This window comes from Bos javanicus, chromosome X (assembly GCF_032452875.1).
Source record: "Bos javanicus breed banteng chromosome X, ARS-OSU_banteng_1.0, whole genome shotgun sequence".
Taxonomy (NCBI): Eukaryota; Metazoa; Chordata; class Mammalia; order Artiodactyla; family Bovidae; genus Bos; species Bos javanicus.
The window spans coordinates 95,007,959-95,016,328 of record NC_083897.1 but is presented as its reverse complement, the minus strand read 5'-3'; the positions used below and the strand labels follow the sequence as shown (position 1 = coordinate 95,016,328).

General features: G+C 42.2%; 1 pseudogene; it reads right to left on the bottom strand.

Annotated features, from left to right (window-relative positions):
- Window positions 1-2,340: 2,340 nt before the first annotated feature.
- LOC133242533 (endogenous retrovirus group PABLB member 1 Env polyprotein-like) lies at window positions 2,341-4,488 on the bottom strand (annotated as a pseudogene).
- Window positions 4,489-8,370: the final 3,882 nt, after the last annotated feature.

Below are 8,370 nucleotides of genomic sequence, written 5' to 3'. Positions count from 1 at the left end.
CCTCTTCATTTTTGGGATCAATCTCAGTGAATCTGCAAAGGGCTTCTCTCAGTCTATCTAGGAATTTACCAGGAGCTTCCTTCTCCTCCTGTTCTATGTTTGTCAATTTGCCATAATTTAAAGGCTTAGTAAGCGCCTGCCTGAGTCCTTCAAGAATACATCTGACAAAATGTCTCTGATCCCATCTTCCTTGTTTTCTACAGAACCAGTCTAATTGTAAAACAGTATTATACTTAAGCTGGCCACCATTCTCCGTCCTCCAGTGGGTACCGCAGCCATGCAGTGTCACATAGGAAGACCAGATGTGTCTTCTTTAAGCCCTGGGGATCAAATATATCCCAGTTTTTCAGGATACAGTTCAAAGGCGTGAGGCTGGAATTGTTAGCTCCCATCTGTAAGAGAGGAAAAAAGGGACCAGCGCCATCTTTCTACCCGAGGCGTCCCTCCCTGCTCTAGATGGGGGTGTAGACAGACTTCACACCAAAAGCTTTTCCTTCCTGGCCAGACTTAGTCTGTCCCTTACTGATGCAAGTGTCATGCTCGTCCCTCCCGGTTCTACCACCGAGACAGGGTGGGGATGCACCAGGGGTAGACCTGATGGCATCCCTGACTGATGTCCAGCTCTTCACCATTAAAACCTTGCTTGCCTCTGATGGCATCCAGGGTGCAATCAGAGTAACCTTCTGGAATGCCTCCCAAGCTAAGACCGCTGGGGGAAACATTCATCAAGTGAGTGCCTGTGCACGACCTTGAGTATATTCCTGACCAAATAAGACCAATATGAACATAATACTGAGATGTTCCTTCTAAGAGTCACCACATCAGTATAAGAGCCTCCTCTGGTCCACTAGAGCCAGTGTTACCAAAGGAAAAAACCCATTACAGTCCCAATCTGAGTAAACTTTGATCTCAGGGATGTTCTTGGAGCTAGAGCTCCATCTAGCTTCCGAACTTCTGATTCCTAGCGAGGCTAGGCGCTTCCTGCCTACCAATCCAAGTTTGGGACCTAAGTCACAGTACACAGTAACAGCATAGATTACAAGTCCCTTGAAAGTCTATGATCTGATAGATTAGGTTAGTACTTCTAATTCCCAAGGAGTTATGAAATGGTCAAAGAGACCGAAAAGTTTGACGGAGAAAGGAGAGTTCAGTCCACACGCTTTGCCCATTTCTGGTTGTTTCCCCAAAAGAGACATTGGGTGCCTCTTGACATTGGCAGGTCGGTATAACCCCCCAACAGGTTTCTGTCATAAGCCGTATGAGATCACCATGGAACCACAGAGCAGGGCTCCTCACTTGCTTCACTCAGGGCGTTTCATTCATTCACACAAGTACACTGTAGAGTTAGTAAAGTACAGCAGAAAACGTGCTCACCAAGAGAACAAAGAACTAGAGCTCCAAACATCCTTACCTTGTCCTGAAGGACCCCGGATAAGCCCCGAAGATGAAAGGTTGTTGCTGAACAAAAAGACGCTGGGATTCTTGGCCCCCAGAGGAGAAGAATTCAATCCGGGGCCAGAGATGAAGCTTGATCACTCAGAGCTTTTGTGTAATAAAGTTTTATTAAAGTATAAAGGAGATAAAAAAAAGCTTCTGACATAGGCATCAGAAGGGGGCAGAAAGAGTGCCCCCTGCTAGTCTTCAGCTGGATGTTATATAGTCACTAGCAGTCTGTTAATTAAAGACAGGAATGTCTTAAAACTCAGAATGGCACCAGGCCCTCATCCATAAGATGCATTTTGGGATAATCTTGGCACCAGATGAGTCATCCCGGGCCATAAAACAATTGACTTGAATCTTGTAGAAGGGCAGATTACCATACAAATAGTTTCGTTTACATAGATTAGGAGAACAATATCTGAGTATAACATACTGGTTTGTCAAGTAGGTTCTGAGCCATTAGGCAGAACCGACTTGAAGATGGAGTTTGGGGTAAATGCATAGTACATTAACATACCTTAAGACAAACATTTCCATAAGAAAAATGCATTGGTTAACTCAAGGTTTGAGAATAGTTAACTTCAGTAGAAATCAGGTGTCATTATGGCAACACAGTATTTTAAGAGAAATCTCCTTTTAAATTTGTATAGAGAAGGAAAAAAATATCGCGTTTGTTTCCTCCTGCTGCTTAAGAGAGATAAAAATGTCTGACACTTGCAGCCTATTTCCTCCATTTGGAGACCCCTGGCCTTCCTGCCTGTTATCCTCTCATTCCCCCCTTTTCTTTTAGGAGAAATATGTTGCCTAGGGAAAGGGGGCATCATTCTCGTTCCATAACTGCTTCCTAACTGACAAAGGGCATTGTCCCTAAGTTGGTGAGGCAACATATTTTCCTAACCCTCATACTGAGGATTTCTGATCCAGGGGCCCCAAGTAGTAGTTGGAAGAAGCTGCAGCAGTAGCAGGAGTTTGAGCAACTATTAGTAACTTAAAAGCTTTCATGCGACTAGAAACAAATCCAGTTACACAGTTACAGATGTAGGGAGCAAACAGCAAAAACAAAACAATCAGAATTATTGTAATTAAGATAGTTTTCTACCATGGGGAACTAGTTAACATCTCCCAAAGTGAGGCAATTGAGGCTTCAAGAGTATCCATAGCCCCAGTCATCTTGTTCATGTGTTTAGTAAAATGAGTAACATTAGTGCTTATATCAGGTATATATGTACAGCACTGAGTATAAATAATGGCACAAGTTCCTCCTTGTGCAGCTGTCAGAATGTCTAAAGTCAATCTGTTTTGTAAAACCACCTTTCTAATTTGTGCTTGTTCAGCATTAAGAGCTGAAATAGGTTTTTGAGAATCTTGTAATGCCTGTTGAGTAAAATTAGTCAAAGCATCCACTCGTAGCATAACATCTATAGTTCCCAAAGAGGGAACAAACACTGCAGCCAAATTATCATACCTGTGAAATACAGACCTTGCCCACCGAGTTTTAAGGTGGGGTAAATTAGCAGGCTTTTCTGGAAGTTCTGAAAATATAAAGCTGTGTGTAAAGGCTAGACCCAGGGTGCATCTCCCTATCCAACCAAGGGGAAGCCATGCCCATAGGTAAGAGCCACATATCCAATAAGTCCCGTTTGGAGCAAGCCAGCATGACTGAGATATTCAGTCACAATTAGTGACTGGCCAGAAAAAGGGAGGACCTGAACTGGGGTTGGAAAACACACGAATGATTATGTTGCAGATTTCCTGAGGCAAAAATCCCAATTGTTTCCAATCACTGTAATTAAGTTGTTGGCTACCTTTTGGGGATGACTTTATTTGTTCCCAGCCTATAGGGGCAGTAGATATTAGACATCCTTTTTCAGGAGTTAGCCATATAGCCTCATCCCATATTTGATAAACGTCAGGTAGAAAACCATTAGATCTAGACCTATTTGCCTTATGTGTAGCAAAATAGTCATTAAACTGAGAAATATATAATCAAAATTAAAAGTCACGTTATGTCCATAGTTAAAGTACAAAGTGTTGCACCAGTCCATTTTAGGGTTGTTAAATGTCATCAGATGAAGAAAAGGCATCACATATGATTGTTGTCAAAGGAATTTGCAGACTTGGAGAAAGTCTTCCTTGGAGTGTAGATGTCCGCCACGGGAAGACTTCCTTCCACTGATGAAGAGGGGAGTGGTCCGCAGACCCAGCAGTTAGACCTATTGTGGAATGCAGCATAGGAGTGAGCCCAGGACAGGAAGGCATTGTCTTGAGGATCAAACGGCAGACAGGATTTTTGGAGTCCAAAGAACTAGGCTCACACAGATTATCAGGCCCATCGGAAAAGTACAAAGTCAGAGCATAGAAAGTAAAGACATAAAATGAAGACACTTAGTTCTGGTCAGGGTGCCACCTCTTAACTCGAGGGTGATGTACCCACGAATCAATTCTTGGCACTTTGACAGCTGTGGGAGAAGAAAGAATAACATGGTAAGAGCCTTACTAGAGGGGCTCAAGGGATGGGCCCCCAGATCCCTATTTTTGTATGAGTACCTCAGTTCCTGGCTCAAATAGAGGCTTGCTTGACTCAGAGGCTGGGTCAGGAGTCATCTCCTGGAGTTCTGTTACTGCCTGTTGAAAAGCCGAGAGCTGAGTTACATAACTAGTTAATTCCAAGGCTTCAGGGTCTATAACAATGTCTGTGCATAAGAAAGGCCTTCCATAAATACATTCAAAGGGGGGCAGTTTGGGCCCTCATTAAAGCTATGGGTAGGACTTTAATCCAATTGTCCTGCATCTCTTGGAGAAGGCAATGGCACCCCACTTCAGTACTCTTGCCTGGAAAATCCCATGGATGGAGGAGCCTGGAAGGCTGCAGTCCATGGGGTCACTGAGGGTCGGACACGACTGAGCAACTTCACTTTCACTTTTCACTTTCATGCACTGGAGAAGGAAATGGAAACCCACTCCAGTGTTCTTGCCTGGAGAATCCCAGGAACGGGGGAGCCTGGTGGGCTGCCGTCTATGGGGTCGCACAGAGTCAGACACGACTGAAGCAACTTAGTAGCAGCAGCAGCAGCAGCCTGCGTCTCTTGAGTTAATTTGCAAAGATGTCTTTTGATAATGTCATTAGCTTCTTCAACCTTTCCTGAGGATTGGGGTCTCCAGGAACAGTGTAAGTGATATTCTATTCCTAGAGCTTTAAATACCTCCTGAGTTACAGTAGCTTTAAAGGTGGAGCCATTGTCACTCTGAAGGCTCCGTGACAGCCCAAACCTGGGGATAATTTCATGGATTAAAATCTTTACAACCTCCTTAGCCTGCTCACTACAACAGGGAAAAGCCTCAATCCATCCAGTAAAAGTATCCATCCAAACTTGTAAGCAAGAATACCTATTAGCTTTTGGCATATGAGTAAAATCAATTTCCCAGTCCTCTCCAGGATACTTTCCACTTTGTAATAATCCAGGTTTTGCTAGCTTTACAGTCTTTGGGTTATTTTTCTGACAAACCTCACACCTTTTGATAATGTTCTTTAGAGTTTTCATTTCATTTTTACCTTCAGACAAATGAGAAGCCATCTGGTAAGTACTTCTGCAACCAAATGAAAACTCTGGTGTAAACCCTTAAGAGTTTTCCACTGAGCGTTTTCAGGAATTATTAATCGTCCATCCTTGGACTGTAACCATCCTTTATCTGTAATCTTTGCTCCTCTTTTCTTATATCTTTCTAATTCTCAGTATACTGTGGTTTTTCCTGTTCCACAGGACCTGTCCAGATCAAAGGAGTCTGTAGTGAAGGGGTTTCGTAAAGTGCCACTTTTCTGGCTTGACAGTCAGCCAACTGATTACCTTTGTCTACTTTACTCCCATCCCTGCTGTGCCCATTTAAATGCATAACAGCTCCTTCTTTAAGACAATATATAGCAGTTAAAAGTCTCTCAATCTCTCTGAAATGCTTAAAAGGTTCTCCTGTTGCTGTTTTAAACTGTCTTTATTTCCATATTGCAGCATGAGCATGTAAAGTCAAATAAGCATACTTAGAATCCGTGTAGATATTTACTCACTGCCCTTTGCTTAACTCTAGAGCTTAGGTCAGAGTCACAAGCTCCGCTAACTGAGCACTGGTTCCCTGGGGGAGAGATTGTGCAACAACCTTTCAGCATGCTGCAGTCCATTGGGTCGAAAAAAGTTGGACACGACTGAATTGAACTGAACTGATGGAATATTCCATGAAGTCAAAGATTTGTACCTACAACACTAATAAGACACATAGCAGGTGATCAGAAAATTATTGATGATGAATGGCTGGGAAATTTGCCATTTACCTGTCTTGCTAAGTTGTACAGATATCTTCCAAGATGGACAATGACCCCATTTTACTAATTATGACTCATGCAGAATCTGAAGGACACAAAAAACTCTAGTCTAGATTTTGCAATCATGTTTTTCAAGCTTCAAAATCTGCAATTCCTAGATGTGGAAATATCAGTGGGTCTTACAATTTTTTAATCCTTTCATCCATCAATGAATGCATACATTGTTTCCACATCTTAGCTATTGTAAATAATGATGAAATGAACATTGGAGTGCGTATTTCTTTTCAACTTACTATTTTTATTATCTTTGGATAAATACACAGAAGTAGACTGCTGAATCATATGGTATTTCTATTATTCATATTTTAAGGAACCTCCATACTATTTTCCATAGTGGCTGTACCAATTTACATTCCCACCAACAGGGCACAAGTGTTCTCTTTTCTCCACTTTCATCCAACACTTGTTATTTCTTGTCATTTTGATTATAGGCTGAGATGAAATTTAACATCTGAAAGCAGGATATAGAAGGGCCTCATTCATCCTGTGATAAATTGGAATTGAGAATTTGGTTGGTTTCAGGAGTTACAGGATAAACTAAGCTCAATGAAATCCCCAAAACAGGCATCAAAAGAAGCCCTGTACCATATGGAGAGTGAGGTGACCCTAAGTGCAGAGGAGGGATGAAGATCACATAAATATAACATTAGTAGGCAAAGGATCCAGACTCACAGGGATTTAGTGTGAACAAATTCACAATTATGTCAGACCAATTTCTCACTGCATCTTTGGACATTGATCAAACTGGCAAGTTATGCCAAGGCCACAGTCACTTCCTTTCTTATCTTTTGGGTGTGACAATGTCATTCTGCATACAAGATGCCAGAAAATTCAGAAACTTTACAACCAAAGAACTTATAGATTTCACTTTGAATTTACTGTTTTGGCAGTTTTATGTGCAGTTTGGTAAGGGACTAGTTTGGTGATGTCTGTTTTGCACCTTGAGAATGACACAGCCATTCCTACCACCCATATTGCTGCTATCTATCAATCTAATTTATCTTGACCCACCCACTGAACATATTTGTCATGTGCTATACTCACTAACTTTCACTGCTCCCTCACTCCTATTATCCTTCATGAAAGCCCAAGCATTCACAGGCTGACTTGGCCAACCTGGAGCCTGTCTCCTCAGGAATATTATGTTCCATTTCACCTGATGTGCTCATCGCCACAGTCATGCCCTATCATCAGGAAAAAAACATGCCCACTGAATGCCATACTCTACATCCCCCTCTCTCATCACCAGCAACACTATCTCCAGTTCTTCTAGATCCCTTCCTCTAATGTCCCTGTGCTAACAGCTGTCAACCTCATGGAGGCCTCTAATTTACTAACCACACATGTTTGTCACTGTTTATTGGGACCTCATGTTCTTTTCCCCGTCTTATCTCATTTACCTGTTATTTGAAGCCACTTCCTGTAGACTTTAAAGGCTCTTTCTCTTGTCTTATGCCATTTTGCTCATGTGGCATCACCTTGATAAACTGTAGTTTATCTTCCTATTTGTATGCAAGAAGCTGAGACATGTTCAGCCAGACTTAAAACATAGTTGGATGGTTTCACTTAGAATTTGTGACTGTGAAACATTATTTCCAACATTATCTACAGTGAGTGACCTATAAATTATTGTAGTATATTATTATACTCTCTCTATTGTACTGTAAACATACACACTGAACCCTAGTCATCCACTCAGATTCTGAATTGGTCATATCTGATCTCTGACTCTGGTCAAATAATAAGCTCTGACCTTGGTCAACCATTAACTTGATCTTGATCACATACCAAGCTCTGAGCTTGAAATACACTAAGTTCTGATCCTGGTGACACACTGCATGATGGCCATATTCATACAGTGATCTTTACTCTGGTCACCCACCAAGTCCTGAGTCACGTCACACACTGAGCCCTATTCGGTCAGAGCCTAAGCCTGGTAAAACCTCACACCTTAGACTACTACTGGTCACATGCTGAGTCCTGACCATAATCACATGCTGATGCCTGAATTGGGTCCCACATTATTCCCAATGCTGGTCACACACATTCTTAGCCCTGACCGCATAAACTCTCTGGGCCCTGATTTTATAAGCCATGAACCTGGTCACATACTGAGCCTTAAATTTTGTCACACATTGAGCTATGACCCCAGTTCCATACTGAGTCCTGATTATGTTAACACACTAAGTCTTGACCCAATTATTACACTTGTGCACTGACCCTGATCACACTCCTATCAGGGGCCCAGATCACATGCTAAGCCTTTAACTTGGCAATAGTCTTGACTCAGGTTAAGTGGAGATTTGACAGGTCATACAGTGGATATTGAGCTGAGTCACTGGATGTGTCTTTATAGTGGTCACCCAATGAGCCATAAGCCTAATCACATCATGAGTCCTGAATCTGGTCACACACTGAGTTATGACCCTGATCTCCCTGTTAACCCTAATCCTGGTCAGGTGATGAGGTTTCACACTTGTTACATGTTGAGCCCTGACTCTGTCACACATTGAGCAGTGACTCAAGTTACATGCCAAAACCTGACTCTTTTATCATAC